The sequence below is a fragment of the Syzygium oleosum genome, unplaced genomic scaffold (assembly GCF_021117445.2).
Source record: "Syzygium oleosum isolate NSW1041296 unplaced genomic scaffold, Sole_v2.1 Sole_v2.26, whole genome shotgun sequence".
NCBI classification, from domain to species: Eukaryota; Viridiplantae; Streptophyta; class Magnoliopsida; order Myrtales; family Myrtaceae; genus Syzygium; species Syzygium oleosum.
In genome coordinates this window covers 815,124-834,841 of record NW_026607510.1, presented here as the reverse complement: position 1 = coordinate 834,841, position 19,718 = coordinate 815,124, and the positions used below count along the sequence as shown (strand labels likewise).

General features: G+C 41.9%; 2 pseudogenes; both read right to left on the bottom strand.

Annotated features, from left to right (window-relative positions):
• Window positions 1-2,244: 2,244 nt before the first annotated feature.
• LOC115682655 (protein FAR-RED IMPAIRED RESPONSE 1-like) lies at window positions 2,245-4,121 on the bottom strand (annotated as a pseudogene).
• Window positions 4,122-4,550: 429 nt separating this feature from the next.
• On the bottom strand, window positions 4,551-5,295 carry LOC130134983 (protein FAR1-RELATED SEQUENCE 5-like; annotated as a pseudogene).
• Between the last annotated feature and the right edge of the window lie 14,423 nt (window positions 5,296-19,718).

The following is a 19,718-nucleotide window of genomic DNA, read 5'->3' as shown; positions in this document are numbered from 1 at the left end:
ACACTCATATAGCTTAACCATGAGATGACCGGGATATCTACTATAGCAGAAGAGGAATTGAAATGCATGAATTCCAGACTCAGGAAGTTCACACATTCTGGACCCAAATACTAAATTGCGAGATGACGCCATATGAACTTGTTCCTTCATATCATTCTTGAAACTTCACATTGATGCTCTCCATACCAGTTGGCGGCTTTCTAGCATGGTGTTTATGAGTTCACGCATTCTGGACCCAAATACTAAATTGTGAGACAACGCCATATGAACTTGTTCCTTTAGATCATTCTTGAAACTTCACACTAATACTTCATACCAGTTGGCAGCTTCATATCATTCTTGATCTGCACATCACTGAACAAATATTACAGGTAAATGAGCCTCCAATCACTAAATGGTAAGTTGAAATACCAATGATTTCATTATAGGGTTAATACCACGAAAAACCCTAAACTGGTACACTTGTGACAATTTTACCCCAAACTATTTTTTTGACCACAAAAAACCCCAAACTGGTACATCTGTGACAAATTTACCCCGAACTATTTTTTTGACCACCAAAAACCCCAAACTGGTACACTTGTGACAATTTTACTCCGAACTATTTCTTTGACCATAAAAAACCTCATACTGGTACACTTGTGACAATTTTACCCCCGAACTAATTTTTTTACCACTAAAAACCCCAAATTGGTATATTTGTGACAAATTTACCCTCTGTTAGTGTCCGTTAAATTATATTAATATCACAAAAAATCACAAAATTAATAAACTTGTGAAGCAGAGGGGTAAAACCAAAATTGGTACACATGTCAATTTCCACGTGTCATTAAACTTAGCAATTTGACAGTAAAATTTAACGGAAACTAACGGATGGTAAATTTGTCACAAGTGTACCAATTTGGGGTTTTTGGTTGCTAAAAAATTAGTTCGGGGGTAAAATTGTCATAGGTATACCAGTGTGGGGTTTTTGATGGTCAAAAAAATAGTTCGGGGTAAAATTGTCACAGGTGTACCAGTTTAGGGTTTTTTATGGTCAAAAAAATAATTTGGGGTAAATTTGTCACAGGTGTACTAGTTTGGGGTTTTTCGTGGTATTAACCCTTCATTATAAGAAGCAGCCCAAAACAAATGGTAAGTCGAAATACCTTCAATCATGAATGAGCCTCCGATCACTAAAGCTGCATATTGGATATTTTCCGAAGGCTAAAGAAGACAATGAACTTATATATGAAGAACAACTTTGCCCATTTTATGAACTAGCTAAAACTTGAGAAGAATGGTAAAGGATAAGACAAAAAAAGAAGAATACATGTGTAATCCACAAGCTTTGAATTCCATTAACAATTGTAGCATTAGATCCAAGATAAAAAAAAATGCCAACAACAGATATCAGAGCCCAAACAAATCTTTCTTTGGAATACCCATAACTGCAGAAAATGAGAGAACATAGTGAATACTCAAAAGAAGAATGAATCTCTGCATATGGGTGAAGCTCTCAGCAAGTTTGATAAGATCATAACTTACATAGAACTAAGTCTTTACTACTCTAGCAATCCTTTTCTAATGTCTATCGAAACTATGCCCCCAGTTAATCACTACATCATGTCAAATGAATATCGAACTTGGTTCCTACTGAATATCTAACAACTTTGCCCATTTTATGAACTGGCTAAAACTTGAGAAGAATGGTAAAGGATAAGAAAAAAAAAGAAGAATACGTGTGCAATCCACAAGCTTTGAATTCCATTAACAATTGTAGCACCAGATCCAAGATAAAAAAAAATGCCAATAGCATATATCAAAGTCCAAACAAATCTTTCTTTGGAATACCCATAACTGCAGAAATGAGAAAACATAGTGAATACTCAGAAGAAGAATGAATCTCTGCATATGGGTGAAGCTCTCAGCAAGTTTGATAAGATCATAACTTACATAGAACTAAATCTTTACTACTCTAACAATCCTTTTCTAATGTCTATCGAAACTATGCCCCCGGTAAATCACTACATCATGTCAAATGAATATCAAACTTGGTTTCTGCTAGATTTATAGCCCAACTAACAAAATTGGAAATATAAAAACATTTCTTCCAAGTAACAGCCAAGAAAATACAAAGGAAGATCTTTTCATATAAAAGGCACAAATGCAAATCCCAAGTCACAGTGAAATCATACTACAATAGTTACCATATCAGAGAAGGACGCAAAAAATATTTTTTTTCGATGAAGTGACTTATTACGAGGGTTCCTCTCGACTATTTATGTTGCGACCGTGCATTGTCTATGCTGTCAAAGGGGCTTCGGATTCATTCATCCTAGGATGCCGAAAAGAGTTTGATGACCCCTATATAAGAGAATAACAAATATACTTACATTTTACTAAACAATATGCCTAGATCAATATGTTTCAAGTAATCCCACATCAACAAAAGGTAAGTTGTACCTGACTCAAAATGATTCCATGGGATTGATTATGGTACTCCAACATCTATCCAGAAGAAACCATTAATAATAAATATTACAATAGTAATAAAAAGTTCAAATAACACTAGAATCCAAAATGATTTCATAATAAGTACCTGACTAGTGAATGGGGAAAATCCACTCCTTGGCGGCATGATATATGGTGATTGCATCTACATAAAATAAATTACCTCATTAGCATAAATAGGCACAATAACTTGAATAGCATACAAACAAACTGATTGATCACCAAACTATTAAATACTCGACTAGGGAATGGGCAAAATCCACTCATAATCCCCGACGGCATGATGTATGGTGGCTGCTGCATCCATATAAAAAATGATCAATTAATAAAACAAAAATACAAATTGAGGACAAAGAGCAACGTACCTAATTATGAAAATTTAGATTTACGGTAGGACCACTAATGTTGCTAGAATAAAAGGCCCTTCGAAACTGATTTGAATTACTCGAATAATCTGGGAAATGAGTTTCATTATGTGTCGCTTGGACAACCAACTCTACATTACAAAGTAATAAATATGTTAATTGGTATCATGTAACATAAGCGAAAAATTTAACTAATTATATTAACTAGAATAATATGTCACTCACCTCGACTTGTTATTTGCGTTGGGGGAGTTCCTTTCTTAGATTTTTTCTTCTTTTTCTCACTTGAGCTTTTAAGCCTTCCATAACTTATTCCCTTTCGTTTCCTTCAAACGGGGGTCCGCTACTGAAATATCGTACAAAGAAGCCTCATTATCCTCATCATCACCAGCATCATCAGACACAACCATACTTGATTTGTATGATGAAATTTCAGCCTTTGCTTTAACCATGGGCTTCCTCAATATTCTCATAGTATGTACATCTTCGGCGCCCAAACTCTTCAGTTCAAAGGATTCATGCATTAACATGGAAAATCGATTAAATTTAGATGGACCCCGGTGACATTTGATGGGATTCATCATTCACAATCCCCACTTTGGCATCCTTAGTTCATATTTTCAAAATATAGGAAGATGGAATGACCGTAACCATCGATATGTTCACATTCAACATGCGTAAGGCATGGCGACACAACCACCCTTTTGATTCAAATAATTTGCATTCACAAGAAACTAAAAAGTTTGCATGGTCAAATCTAACAACATATTCACCTTGAATCCCAATCCCCATACACTTGAGAGTACATAAAGAAACCAATTCATCAAATGCAGTACTTGAAATATGTTCAGAGAGGCTTTGCAAAAATTCTTCATTAAACCTTTGAAAAATGGTACATGTATATACCGAAGCAGCATGCATCAAGATCCCATTATTTAAAACCTGCAATTTGGCTATCCCACAAGAATTGTAATCATCTTGACTTTTAACTTCTCTCATATGCTTCAGTTGTTCTTCATAATGGTAGACAAATTCTGCAAGGGACAATGTCTTCGTCAACATATGTTGGAAGACATTATTGGTGCTCTCACTCCTTTGACTTGACCTTATACCACATGTAAAAGAGTTACAACCAAAAGCTAAACTCCATTTATGTCTAAGGTCATATAATCTCCGAAGCCCATTATTGTTCTCAGTACCCCACACCTCTTCTATTTCCCTCCATGTAGCTTCAAATTCGTCCTCTAATTTGCATCTATACATAAGCGCTAAGAAATATTTATTCTTAAAACCCGACTTATGATGAAGATGTTGAATGTTTTGATTGGCATTTTTCCCGATGTGCCAAGTGCATAAACGGTGCTGTGTATTCGGAAACACCATTCTAATGGCTTTTGCCATGGCTTGGTCTTGATCAGTAAATATGATTTTCGGAGCCTTATTTCCCATAGACTTCAAAAACACCTTAAATAACCAAATAAATGATTCTGCAGCCTCATCCAGCAAAAATGCATAACCAAACAGAGTATTCTTCCAATGGTGATTAACCCCAACAAAAGGTCCACATATCATATTATATTTGTTGGTACGATATGTGGTATCAAATACTAGCACACCACCAAAACAATCGTAATCAAATTTGGACAAGCTATCTCTCCAAAATAACTTGGTCAATCTACCATCCTGATCTACCTAAACAACATAGAAAAACATTGGGTTTTGCATTTGAATGCAATGAAAATGGTTCGAAAGACTTTGACAATCTCCGCCACTTATAACCTTGGATCTTTTCGTTTGCAAAATTTTTTGACAATCACCTAGGATGAAACCCAAGTTTTTGCTTTCTCCAGCTTCATTTGCTAAAAACTTATATGCCACAGTCCCCCCAATGCCCGCTTTAATCATGTCAACCAAAACACCCTTGCATGTGTCAGATATCATTCTTCCACATCTTATCAAATGCTTTTGATCTTCCGGTACAAATGCATGATTATGCTCAGAAACATAGTCCATGACTTTATAGACACCATTATCAACCTTAAATTTGATATGAGCAAGAAACCCACATCTAACTTCAAATCTCTCATATTTCTTTTCTTGATCAGATGACCCAACCAATGCCCCTCACAATTACACAAAAAAGTCCGTCGGGTTATTTCACCTTTTCTATTTTTAACCATATTATCCTTTCTCACTCGAAATCCTTTGCCGATTGCATAAGCCACATACTTATGATATACTTCAAGTTCATTTGAGAAAACCATCCCTACTACAAACTCAAAATCTTTTTCCATATCACGCATTATATGTGCAAGATTGGAAGTTTCATGCTGCAACCAAATGAACAAAAAATAATTCAAGAAAAACAACATCTCATCCTTTACTTAAGAAAGCAAATTATGTTTTATGAGTAAAGAATTACCTCTAAGTCAGCCATTTGATATCTTTACAAGTGTAAAATAACTGAGGTGATGAGAGACTATAAAGTTCCCTCCTAATGAAATACAAAACAAACATTTTTAAAACACAATCACTCACACAAACATTTTTGGATCCCAATCAAAAGAATGTACAAGCACGAGATTTATTTAGGGACCCAATGTAATTATTAAACTCCACATCATCATCAATAACGAACGGGAAATCCAAATTAACGTTATTGGTGTTTAATCTCTTACTGCCAAACAGGAAAAATCATCTCAATGGGTATCATGGACTTATGTCTTTCCCTCATTGGAGCCACACCTACTTTTCCTTAGACAGTTTCATGTCTAGAGAAAAAAAGATTCAAGGAAAGTTCATATCTTATGCATTAATTCATTGTGTCTAAATGAAGTATGCAAACAAGCTATTAAAATACCAATAAATTTGGCAAATCGATCACCATGTGTACCACAGAATGCCCACATTCTATACACAATTTTCAGGATTAGCTATAATTTTATGGTGGCAAAAGAACACTACAAGTGCCATAGCTTGTGTATGACGCTCACTTTAGTGCCATAACTTTTTTTTGGATCACTTTAGTGCTAAAATTTTTGAAAAACGATCACTTAAGTGCCAACTCCGGTGCTGTACACAATTTTTCGCCGGAAATTTGATGTGGCATTTTTTTTATTAATTTCTGAAGCTGACGTGGCTCGCCGGAGTCTCGCCGGAGATTGACACTTAAGTGATCGTTTTTCAAAAATTTTAGCACTTAAATGTTCGTTTTTCAAAAATTTTAGCACTTAAGTGATCGTTTTTCAAAAATTTTAGCACTAAAGTAACCCAAAAAAAAGTTATGACACTTAAGTGATCATTTTTCCTCCGACTTGGCACTAAAGTGATCCAAAAAAAAGTTATGACACTTAAGTGATCGTTTTTCCTCCGACTTGGCACCAAAGTGATCCGAAAAAAGTTATGGCACCAAAGTGAGCGCCGTACACAAGTTATGGCACTTATAGTGTCTTTTTGCCCTTTTATGGTCGCCATTGTCATTCCAAAATCCCTAACATTCACATATCACGTTGACTCCAAATGAGGCCAAAAAAACAATTCCGTGAAGACAAAACAAACAAAAAAAGGAAAAAACAGAAGAATAGTGAACCTTAAAACCTTGTGACTTCCACTCCTCTGGTGTGCTCCTGACCTGCATTATCTAATATCTCTTCTAGTCTGTTTGCAATCCAATAGAGTAGTCTCTGCCACAGTCATTTTTGCGGACATGTTGGTGGTGCGGTTCATCACAGAGAACCGAGCGGAGCCATTTCTCGGGACAGAGAGAGAGGGGCAGAGGACGAATCGCCAATGGTGGGCTTTGGAGGTGACGGCATAGGCGGTCGCATGATTGGGATCTAAGCCACCGATATTTACGTTAGGCAAAAGCAACTGGAATAAGTTCAAGTCCTACAAAATCCTAACTTGAGAATAGGGCTTCGGAAGGCAACGCAGAGGGCAAGTCGGAGCCCGAGATCGCCAAAAGGGCTTCGGGAGGTGCGGTTTGTCATAGAGAGCCTAGCGGAGCCGTTTCTCGGGACAGAGAGAGAGGGGGAGACGACGCCAATGGGGCTTGAATCGCCAATGGCGGGGCGGCCGGAGTCGATCCGGCGTGGCGGCCGGTGGGCACGGAGGCGAGGCCATCGATGGGCTGCGGAGGAAAGAGAGAGAGAGAGAGAGAGAGAGAGAGAGAGAGAGAGAGAAGAGAGAGAGAGAGAGAGAGAGAGAGAGAGAGAGAGAGAGAGAGAGAGAGAGAGAGAGCATATGGGTTTTCTCGGAAAGGGACGGCGGAGGCAACCAGCGTAGGCGCGGCGGGTTCATGACCAAAGGCGAAGTCGCGGAGGAAGGAAGAGGAGGTCGGGAGCTGGAGAAATTTTGAGCGGGAGAAGCGAGGGAGAGAGAGACCAGGTGAAAAGTGAAAACTTTTGAGCAGTACAGTAGCGGTGAGGGTTAACGGGAGGCTAACGGAGATTGGGAGAGAGAAGGGAAAGAGTCAGATTTTTTAAAAAATCTGACCTGTGGGCTCGCTGGCCACGTGTCACGTGCTCAATGGTGTTATGCACAGCCTACGTGGAGTATTCCACTCAGCCAATATTTTCTCTCATAAATGACAGTCTCCAGCAAGATGTCAGCAGAAAAAGGGGAGAGAAATGCAGAGCAAAGGTAGAAATCATGGTTGTCATACTAAGAAGATTCAATCAAGATTCATGACCATGCTTCCGTGGATCAGCATTCGCACGGGCAATTCATTAACTCTGGGGCGGCGATTTTTGGATTGGATCGCTTTGTCAAAGCAAAGAAGATCGTCATTCTTAAATGCTCAGATTTGGAGAGAGATCCATGGAGGAACAAAGAAACGACTTCAGACTCCTTCGCAAGGATGTCTCTATATACACACAAGCCACGAAGCAAACGGGGGGCCGAACGAGAGAAAAAAAGGAGACCTTCACTTCATTTTATTTTGCTGGAAAAAGTCTTAAAAAGGTAGGATTTGCTGCATCTTGATGTTCTTGAGGTAGGAGATGGGAGGCTTTGTTTCCGCCGGTGCAGGACCGGTTGAGTTTGAGAATGAGCACTCCAAGGACCTCTATTTCACTTCGTCGTGTTCATGCCTACCTTAGTATCAGTGTCTTTTTGGTGTGTTTGTTTACTCGCCAATAAACTGTAGGAATAACCTTTAGTTTTCGTCTATGTGCGTTTAGTAGTTCTCGCGTTTGCTTTTATGCCCCTAAATTCGTTGTTTACTGTTGTCTACTCACTGGTTTGCTTCAAAGGTTTGCTGGTCACGATGTGTTGAGCTTCAAGTATGGAGATTCTAGCTTTGTTACTGTGTTGCTTTGACCACCCATGGTGATGTAAAATTTGGGTGTGAATTCCACGATGATTTAATTTCGTTTTGTCATGTCTATGTGATGCACGGTGATGTTGATCCTTGCTGTCCGCGCTCATTCCTTGCTCAAACCATCAACATTTGACTGTATTTACATTTTTTTTTATATAACTTGAACATGTAAATTCATGTAGGAAAGTGTCGTAGTGGTAGCAGTGTTCGTTTCTAGTCAAATTGTCACATTTTGAGATTGTATACATGTTGAATATGATAGAGAGGCTTGCTGTCCAGATTCGACTTTTGATCTTAATGAGGAATGTTCAACGTGGTTTGCATGTCATCTAAGAACAAACCGCATTTGATCCAATTCTTGCATGTATGTGTCTTATATTTGCCGGGATATCGACGAGTAGCGTGCTGCCCAAGTTCGATGTGAACCGAGTTGAAGGTTCTTTGGTATCATCTATACGTCATTTGGGTCACCTAAGTAGATACTGTTGGAGAAACATCTTGAAATGAATTTTGATGATACCCAAACTATCCTTGGTATAATATCTACATTGTCTAAAGTGCATATATATTCAAAGGACTGAGTGATACTCATAATGTTATTCATTAAAGAAAAGATCACAAGACTGTCCTTGAAGGATCATATAAAAAGCACCATCGATCTCAAAGATCAGCTAAATGACGATGTCTTATTCAAGCTGAAGAGATCTAGTAATTGGTGATGTTTAGGTAATAGTTCATTTAATATGACCGTTTATGTCACTAAAATAGCCGTCGGGACTGGACAGGCACAATAAAAGATCCGGCAGAAAGGAGAATTGATGGTCTGACAAGTAGTCAGGATCGTAGCTATAGTAAAGCAGCAAAAACTATTTCAGGAAAATCTACAAAAGTTCAGGAATAGGCTGTATAGGTAGTCAGTTTCGAGGATAGCAGCTCCAATGACTTTAATGGCTACTATGCCCTTCCAAGATATCAGCAACGACTAGTTTGAAGATACCTATAAAAGAGAAAGTCTTTGAAGCCAACAGGTTAGAGAGAGAGAAAGTGTGTGCTTACAATATTTTTGAAATCTCTTACTTGCTGTGTACTAAGAAAAAAGCTTCTGTTGTCGATAGCACTTGCTGCATTATAATTGTGTTGAAGTTTCAAGTGTACCAAGTGATAGCAGCATCCACCTCCTGGTAGTGTGATCTACAAACTGATAGGAGTGATGGTTGCTGAGTGTAACTTGATTAGCAAATTACTGGTGCAATTCAGCCCAACTTGTGGCTATTAATGGTGAGAGTGGATGTAGGCGTGGAATCAAAGCTGAACCACTATATATCCTTGTGTGCAGCTGCTTATACTTCTGTTTATCATCTCTAGCATACAAGTGATACATTGTCTCTCATATATCTGGTGTTTTTCAATATCTCTTTGTTACACGCTGTTTTCCGCAAAAAAATTTAAATTCTTCCAAAGCAACCTATTCACCCCCTTTAGGTTGCATAGTTAGTCCCAACAATTGGTATCAGAGCCAAGTTGCTCATCTTGTGAAGAGTATTTCTTCTAAGTATAAAGATCTTCTCTTATGGCTAATTTTGGTGGTTTTATCACTAGTGATGCTCTTGCGCCTAACAAGCCTCTGTACTTTGATGGAAGCAATTACAGCTACTACAATAACATAATGCAAGCCTATCTTGAGTCAATTGATCTTGAAATATGGGACGTGATCCAACATGGCGTGGAAGTACCTGTACCTGCTGCTGCTCAAAGAATTGATCAAGAAGTTCCAGCAGAGAATGCTGCTAATGTTCCCGTAGCACATAACGCAGAGGAAACACGAAGAAGAAGAGTAGCACATAATGCTAATGCTAAACATCTTCTATATTGCTCTTTATCTATGACTGAGTATAACAAAATTTGCACGTGTCATAGCTAAAGAAATTTGGGATCTAATGGAACTCACATACGAAGAGACTAACCGAGTAAAGGAGACAAAGCTAAACATCCTTCTTGGACAGTACGAGATCTTCAAGATGAAATCACATGAAATAGTAGCTCAAATGTTCAACAGGTTCACGAACATAGTGAATGGACTTGCGTATCAAGGAAAAATATTCACCAATGGAGAAAAGGTGAACAATCTACTGAGAGCCTTACCAAAAGAATAAAACAATGTGAAAACCTTAGTTCAAGAAACAACGAGGATTCAATCAATCACGCTGGAAGAATTGATTGGAACATTCACATCCTATGAAGTAGAACAACAAATTGAGGAAGGTAGCTCAAAAGTTAAGAAAGTCATAGCCTTTAAAGTTAACAACAATGATACAGGTGATCAATTGTCATCTGAGGATCAAGGTGATGATGAAGACATGGCGTTGTTCACTCGAAGGTTTAATAGTCTTATGAAAAAGGGAGAAAAATTCAAAAGCAAACGACAAGTGAAGGCTCCTGAGGAAAGAAGATTCTACAAGAGCAAGGAAGAACTCAAAGGTAGAGATCTTGTTTGTTATGAATGCAGAAAATCAGGTCACATAAAGCCAGATTGCCTATTACTCAAAAAGAAGAGAGGAAAGTATGAGAAAAAGAAGAAATCACTGAATGCTGAAATATGGAGTGAATCAGAATGCGAAACTAGGGACGAAGAAGAAGCAAACCTCTATTTGATGGCTGACTCGGATCATGAAGGGCAAAAGTACACCAGAAGTGCCACAACTTGTGTACGGAGATCACTTTGATGCCACAACTTTTTTTCAGATCACTTTGATGTCAACTTTTTTGAAAAACGATCATTTTAGTGCCAATGCTGACGTAACTCGCCGGAAATCCGATGTGGCGTTGACACAGCTCGCCGGAGAGGTCCAGTCAGCATTAAAAACAAAAAAATGATGCCGTTTAGCCCGCTAACATGTACTTTTTTTAAAAAAAAATTAAATTAAATTTTAAAAAAAGAGGCTGCAGCAGCGGCGAGGGAGCCCTCGCCGCTGCTGCCACCGACCCACCACCACTGGGAAGGGCCGGCGGTGGTGGGCGCAGTGGTCAGCGAGGGTCGCTGGCCCTTGGTCGAGGCCCGGCGACCCTCGCCTCGCCCAGCGAGGGCCGGATCCGGCGAGGCGAGACCTCGCCGTCGCCTGGGTCGCGACGGCGAGGTCAGCCTCGCCTTCGCTGGGCGAGGCAAGAGCTCGCTGTCACGACCAAGGGGGTGACGGCGAGGCCGACCTCACCGTCGCGACCTAGGTGACGGCGAGGTCGGCCTCGCCTTCGCTGGGCAAGGCGAGACCTCGCCGTCGCTTGGGTCGCGACGGCGAGTTCTCGCCCTCGCCGGATCCGACCCTCGCCGACCACTGTGCCCACCACCGCCGGCCCTTCCCAGCGGTGGTGGGTTGGCGACAGCAGCAGTAAGGGCTCCCTCGTCACTACTGTAACCTTTTTTTTTCTTTAAAAATTAAAAAATTCGAAAAAAAAGCCACATAATTTCCACGTGTACAAGTTAGACCATTTTTTTTAATATAAATGCCAGGTCATCTTTTTGGTCGAAATTTTGGCCGGAGTCACTAAAGTGATCTATTTTCCTCCGACTTGACACTAAAGTGATCCGAAAAAAAGTTATGGCACCAAAGTGATCTCTGTACACAAGTTGTGGCACTTATGGTGTTTTTTTGCCCATTTTCATCCTCCAGAATATAACAACACCTCTCACCAAGTGATTCAACAAGCTCAATCTTCAATGAAGTATCACAAGAAAGCAATTACTGAATAGTAGCCGAACTAAACACTGTCTAGTTATGACATACAAATCATGAGAAAATGTCGGCACGACCACTTTAGCATGTGAAAAACATTCAATCCAATGACTCAAGATAAACTGTATTGTGATAGCAATCGATTCATCTATCATTCAAGAACTTGGACCATCAGGTAGAGGCACAATGTAAGCACTGGAGAAATTTTTAAGTTCAAGTCTTAAAATTTGGCTTATGAAGTTCCCAACTGTAAGTCAGTTACCAAAAAAAAAAGAAGAAAAAATCACAACTTTAAGGACAAAAGGACACCAGAAATGCCACAACTTATGTACGGAGATCACTTTGGTGCCATAACTTTTTTTCGGAATACTTTGGTACCAACTTTTTTGAAAAACGATCATTTTAGTGCCAATGCTGACATGGCTCGCCGAAAATCCGATGTGGCACTGACATGGCTCGCCGGAGAAGTCCAGTCAGCATTAAAAACCAAAAACGACGTCGTTTAGCTCGCTCACGTGTACTTTTTTAGAAAAAAAATTTAAAATTTATAAAAAAAAATTTGCAGCAGCGGCGAGGGAGCCCTCGCTGCTACTGCCGCCAACCCACCACCTCCAGGAAGGGCCGGCGGTGGTGGGCGGAGTGGTCGGCGATGGTCGCCGGCCCTTGGCCGGGGCCTGGCGACCCTCGCTGAGACCCAACGAGGGCCCGATCCGGTGAGGCGAGACCTCGCCGTCGCGACCCAGGCAACGGCGAGGTCTGGCCTCACCTTGGTTGGGCGAGGCGAGACCTCGCCATCGCCTGGGTCGCGACGGCGAGGTCTCACCTCGCTCGCCTCGCCTAACCAAGGCGAGGCCAGACCTCGCCAACGCCTGGGTCGTGACAACGAGGTCTCGCCTCGCCGGATTCGGCCGGGGCCCGGCGACCCTCGCTAACTACTCCGCCCATCACCACCGGCCCTTCCCGGCGGTGGTGGGTTGGCGACAGCAATGGCGAGGGCTCCTTCGCAGCTGCTGCAACTTTTTTTTTAATCAAAAAATTAAAAAATTTGAAAAAAGCCACCTAATTTCCACGTTTACAAGTCAGACCATTTTTTTAAATATAAATGCCAGGTCAGCTTTTTGGCCGGAGTCACTAAAGTGATCTATTTTCCTCTGACTTGGCACCAAAGTGATCTGAAAAAAAGTTATGGCACCAAAGTGATCTCCGTACACAAGTTATGGTACTTCTGGTGTCCTTTTGCCGATCATGAAGAAGAAGATGAGGTAATTCAGCCTGAACTTTCTTATGAAGAATTGCTGGATTTTTTAAAGGAAATGTTTGATGAACACAAAAAGGCTTTAAAAAGAATTTCTATTTTGAAAAATGAAGTACTTGATCTTACCACAGTAAAGCTTACTTGCAAAACTGCATTTGACAACTTGAAAAAGGACTATGACCTCCAAGAAAAGAAAGTTAAACTTTATCAAGTTGAAAATGACTCTATCAAAGAAGAAATTTCAAAAATCAGTACCAGGTTTTCTCTCGGTTCAGAAATCTTGGAGCACATTCTCTTGATTCAAATTCCTCACTACAATAAATGTGGTTTAAGACATAAGGAAAATGAAGATGAGAAGAATCATTTTCCCAAATTCAAAGAAAAATTGGCTAAACGACCTCCCGCATGTCTTTATAAGAGTCATTATGCAAGACACTTCACCACAGCCTTTGACAAGCAATTTCCTGATTGCTCAATCTGCAATCAATATGGTCATTTTAAATTAAAAATGCCCAAACAAGCAGATGATGCTAAAAAAGGTACACAAAAGATTTGATGATGTTTCTAAATCTGACGCTAATGAACCCAAGGTTAAGTGGGTACCAAAAAAAAGATGAGCATCTCTCTCTAAGTAGGTAATTTTGAAGAAAAACAAGTGGTACTTAGACAGCGGATGCTCACGGCACATGACAGGAGATAGTTCCAAGTTTATAAATCTTGTCACCTTAGACGGAGGCACTATCACATTCGGAGGAAAAGACAAAGCAAGGATCATCGGTAAAGGAGACATTACGTTAGGAAATCTGATTATTGAAGATGTTTCACTAGTCAAAGGACTAGGTCACAATCTTGTAAGTATAAACCAACTCTATGATAAAGGATATAAGGTTAGCTTTGAAGAAGGTAAATGTACCGGTATAAGTCAAGATAGATCCCAATCATTGACGGGTAAAATGTATGGCAACATCTATCTACTAAATGTGACTTTTGATGATGTTCAATGTCTAATGTCTATCAAGGATGAATGTGATCTATGGCACAAAAAATTGGGACACATCAATGCTGAGCAAATCTCTAAAGTCTCATCAAAGGATCTAGTGTGTGGTCTCCCAAAAATCAACTTCAGCAAAAGTGATTCATGCAATGCCTATACTCTAGAAAAGCAAGTTAGATCATCTTTCAAGTCAATAAATACAATTGCTACTAACCGATCTTTGTAGCTTATGCACATGGATCTATTTGGACCTACAAGGACCATGAGTCTAGGAGGAAGAAGATACTGTTTGGTGATTGTTGATGATTACTCAAGATTTACCTAGGTAATGTTGCTATCTCACAAGAATGAAGCATTTCATTCATTTGAGAAATTTGCCCGAAAGATCCAGTATGAAAAAGGATATAACATCTCAACAACCAGAACAGACCATGGAGGAGAATTCGAAATTCAAATGTTTGCTGACTATTGCGATGAGAATGGAATAGAACATAATTTCTCCACATCATATACCCCTCAACAAAATGGAGTTGCTGAAAAGAGAAATCGCACTCTACAAGAAATGGCCAGAACTATAATGATTGAAAGCAGTATGTCTGCATATTTCTGGGCTGAAGCAGTTGCTACCGCTTGTTACACATTGAATAGGGTACTACCGAGACCATTGATAGAAAAGACTCCCTACGAAGTTTTCAAAGGCAGAAAACTCAATATATCATATTTCTATGTATTTGGTTGCAAATGTTTCATTCTTAAAAATAAGAATGAAAACATTAAAGAATGAATGAAAACATTGGGAAATTTCATGCTCGTGCAAGTGAAGATATTTTTCTAGGATACTCAACTACTAGTAAAGCTTATTGTGTGTTTATAAAGACTCACAAGTAGTTGAGGAATCTATAAATATGAAGTTCAAGGATCATCAAAAGGGAATATAAGCAAATGATTGTGATGAAGTCATGCTCTTGCCTTCTCCCATCAATAAGCAACAACAACAGCATCAAAATGCTATTGTTTTTGAACAAAAAGCATTGCCCAAAGATTGGAGATACAAAATCGAGCATCCTAAAGAACAAATCATTGGAAGCATAAATGAAGGAATCAAGACCAAATCTTCACTAAAAAATCTGATGAATTCTTTGGCTCTCATATCTCAACAAGAACCCAAAAGGATTGAAGAAGCTATGTTTGACGAAAGCCGGATAAAGGTCATGCAAGAAGAATTGCAGCAATTCAAACTTAATGAAGTTTGGGAATTAGTGCAAAGACCCTCAGATCATCCTGTCATCGGAACAAAGTAGGTATTCCGAAACAAACTTGATGACAAAGGTAAAGTCACTCGTAACAAAGCAAGATTAGTTGCGAGAAGGTTACTCATAGGAGGAAGTGTGACATTCCGAATTTCGGCCCATTTTTGAGATTTATAAACGTGTATTTCGTCAGTGTGCTTATAGTTAAATCTCGCCTAAAACTGATCACTCTTGAGTTATTTTAAATTTGAGATTTTGCTAAAATCGCATTTGATCGAATTTGACCATTATTTAGAGCCCGAACTTTATGTCGAATTTCTCGGAATTTCGTGACGAATTTAATTGGACGGTGTCAATATTATTGTGGCCAGCGTCGATATTGTCCGGGATTGGTGAAAAGTGAAATTTGGACGGGATGTGGATTTGGACTAGTAGACTCTTAGTGTATTTTATTTAGTATCTTTTGGCCAAATCCTAAATTATTATTAGGATTTTTCGTGGACCGTTGGATCGATTTCGAGTTCAAACGTGGGCCGTTGGATCGCACTCATTACGTTTGACTTTCTCTCTCTCTCTCTCTCTCTCTCTCTCTCCTATCTCCTTTGCCACGCCCCAGCTACGTGCGCGTCCCCTCCCCCTAGCTACAAACATCTACTCCCCCGCCTCCCCATGCAAACTCCTCTCTCTCTCCTCCTTTTTCTTCTTCTTCTTCTTCTTCTTCTTCTTCTTCTTCTTTTCCTTCCACGCTGCTACTTCTGCTTCTTCTTCTTCCGCTCCCTCGACTAGCCGACCACCACTCGCCGTCCGCCTTACGTCGCCGCTCGTTCGACCAGCCACCACCTTAGCCGTCGCAGCTGCCCAGCCGTCGCAGCTGTCGCCGTCGTCGGCTCCCTAACCCAGTAGCTCGTCACCGCGACCCTAGTATGCCGTTCGCCAACTCGCAGCTCGTCGAGCCGAGCTCGTCGCCGCCTAGCATCCGCTCGACCTTCACGTCGCCGTTGCTAGCTCGCCGGGACTAGCCCAGCCGCCGCGACCGTCCGCTTAAGCTGCCGCGAGTCTCGTCGCCCCTGCTATGTACTGGCTAAGCTCCCGATAGCTCAACCCGCCACCAATCGTCGCCGTGTGCGTTGCCTGGTCGAGCCCATTGCTGTCGTCGCCGCCGCATGCCACCCAGCTAGCCGGCCGGCTCGCTCACCAGCCAGCCCGGTCGCTCGCCCAGCTCGCTGGCCACCTGCCTGGGCCGTGGCCGTTCACGCCTGGCCGTCCCGGCCGTGGCTGAGCCTGTTGCTCGAGTGCCTGGCCGCCGTCCCGGCCATGGCCGAGTAGCTCACCCGCTCGCCCGTCGTTGCCCAGTCACTCGCCCGTCATTGCCCAACCGCTCGCTATTGTGCCCAGCCGTCGCCTATCCGCCTAGGCCGCTCGCCCGACCATGGCCGAGGGCTGTGCCGAGCCATGGCCGACCATCGTGGCCGTTGCGCCCGTGCCGCACCGAGCCCGTCACTGTTCCACCTGGCCATTGAGGCCCCTTGCCAGTTTCCTCCAGGCCAAACTTAGGTAAGTGACTCCCTAAATCCTACTTAGTATAATGGGTATTATTAGACTTGTTTAAGGGTTGATTGGTATCGATTTAGTAATTAAGTTAAGGTTATTATTGATGTTTGAATGTGGCCCGTTGGTAGACTAAATTATAATGATACTGTGGCTTAATTAGTGGCTGAATTACAGTGGGTTCAATGGCTAGTTTGTTGTGGTATTTGTGGGTGAAAATGGATGCTTGATTGTGGATGACTTGAATGTCGGATTGGTGAGCTTATGACTGGAGTTTGGATGTTATGATGTGCTAGAATGGAGATAATGTAAGTATGGCAAATTGTGTTGTGGCGCTTGTGCTTGAGAAATGTCCTGAGGCGTGGTTATACGGGACTAAGTCCGGATTGATCGGAGGGCTGCCAACCTGAGGCGTGGTTACGTGGGTGTGGCGAGAAAGGCAAGAATAGACCTGAGGGGTGGTTACGCGGGTCGAGGGAAAATGTCCTGAGGTGTGGTTACACAAGACTAAACTCGGATTGATCGGAGGGCTGCCAACCTGAGGCGTGGTTACGCGGGTGTGGCGAGAAAGGCAAGAAATGACCTGAGGCGTGGTTACCCAGGACTGAGCCCGGATTGATCGGAGGGCTAAGCCTGAGGTGTGTTGACGCGGGCTGTGAGAATGGACTTGAGGCATGTTGACGCGGGTCGTGGATAGTTGCTTGACCATGCATGCGAAATGTGTTTGGTTAAATTGAGTGAATGTACGTGGTTATAGTGCTTGAGTGTTTATGTTACGTTCTTGAGTTATTATCGCATTATGGTGATTTAACTAATATGCAGAGTTGGCACTTGTTTTAAGGCGAGGTAAGTATGTTTATGTGGATTCGAATGTGTTGGCTGTTAAATCGCTTGTTAGACTCGTCTGGGTACGCATTGGCCTAGGTGGGGTATAGATTGTTTGCTTATTGAGATTTATTATCATTGCCATAGTGCAAACAATTTCAGATCCCTGACCCCGACCTTGATTATGCCGCTGCCTCGGCGTTTTGGGGTCCCTATGCATACTGTGCATGAGGAGATTGAGTATTCGGTAGGTCCCAATCAGACTTAAATTAGGCACCTTACTTCAGTCTGGGTAGATGTGGGCTTGGCGGACTTGCAGCGTCACACCTACTTGGCCTGGTTTCATTGTGTCGGGTTGGAGACTACTGGGCCAATCCGTGGTTTTGAGGGGCTGCAGCATGGTAGTGAGGATACGGTGAATTGGAAGCCCTGGGACAAGTATGCCCCCGATGGTGAGGTGACAGACTCCGACAATCCACCGGAGAACCCCAGCCCCGAGCCCGTACCAGAACCCATAGCGCCTACGGACCTCGAGTTCGAGGAGGAATTTGAAGAGCCCGAGCCTATGCCAGAGCTCGTGCCAGAGCCCTTGGAGTCCGAGCACGAGGATGAACCGATCGAGATCAACTCTGACACGGAGTCGAAGTCTTCAGGGTTCGATTTAGATTGGGCATCGTAGGAGCGTTTGGGTGCCAAGCTTAGAAGCTTTTTGGTAGAGTCCCTTTTGTGCAGCTAGCTAGCTTACCCTACCACCTGTCCCTTTTTGATGATGATGGTGGATGTAACCCTAGGGGTCTAATGTCTGACTGATTTACATTGTTATGAAATTATTGTTTTGTGCTATCCCTCTGTCATTGTCTTTTGTCTGGGTTGTTTTATTTTGCTTCCGCTTGCATATGTCTTTGCGCGTGTTGTTTGGGTCAGTGACGCGTCCTGGGACGTCGCATTCAATACGATCGTCGTGGGGTTGTAGCGAGCCCATTAGGGTCCGAGGCGTGACACCCCAGTTCATTTGGTATCAGAGCTAGGTTAGCTCGATCCAAGTTGATCGAAACCTAGAGTGATAAGGAACGATGACTTTGGGGTAGCCAATTAGGAAGACTCGTGTGCCATGCGTACTCCAGACTGTGTGATTGTGATTGCTGAGTAGCCTTATGCATTAATATGTGAAGTACAGATGCATCAGGACTTGCTGTAAGTGCACGAAGCATGTTGGCTGCGATTAAGTGCTGTATGTGATTGGCTACTTGCTTAGTGAATTGTTGTTGTGATTCATTGCCTAGGGCTTTAGATTGGTATAGTTGGCCTAGGTCTCTAATTCCTAAATAGAATTATAGCAGGTAGACGAATGTAAGAACCTAATGAGAATGAGCAGTCGAGAAAGAGGTCGAGGTCGAGGTCGTGTGGCCCCGCAAGCTAGAGTTGCAAAGGATCCCTGGGTAGATGGAATTCTGAGAGTACTACAAGAAGTCGGGATTTTAATGGGTAGATAGACCGAAGAGCGGAATGCTACTATTGCTGCTGCTGCTGAGGCCTCTGTAGCCGCCGCTAATGGGGCCAATGGAAATAATGGAAACAATGGGAACGACGGGAATGGTGGGCATCCCGCTCAAGGCCAAGTAAATGCAAATAGGCCGATAGCTAAACTGGTTGAACAGTTCTTGAAGCTGAAGCCTCCGAGGTTTGTGGTAGAGGTGATACTGAGGCTGCACCTCGATGGGTGGAAGAGCTAGAAAAGGCTTTCGAGGTGCTGGGATGCACTGAAGAGGAAAAAGTAACCCTAGCAGTAAACCAGCTTTAGGAAAATGTAAGCGACTGGTGGAGAGCCACAAGAGGCCAAGTGTTCCCTGTTGGTATTGCTCCGACTTGGACCATTTTTACTGAGACGTTTAATGGTAATCATTTCTCGGAAAGTGTCCAAGAGTAGAAGTTGGTCAAAT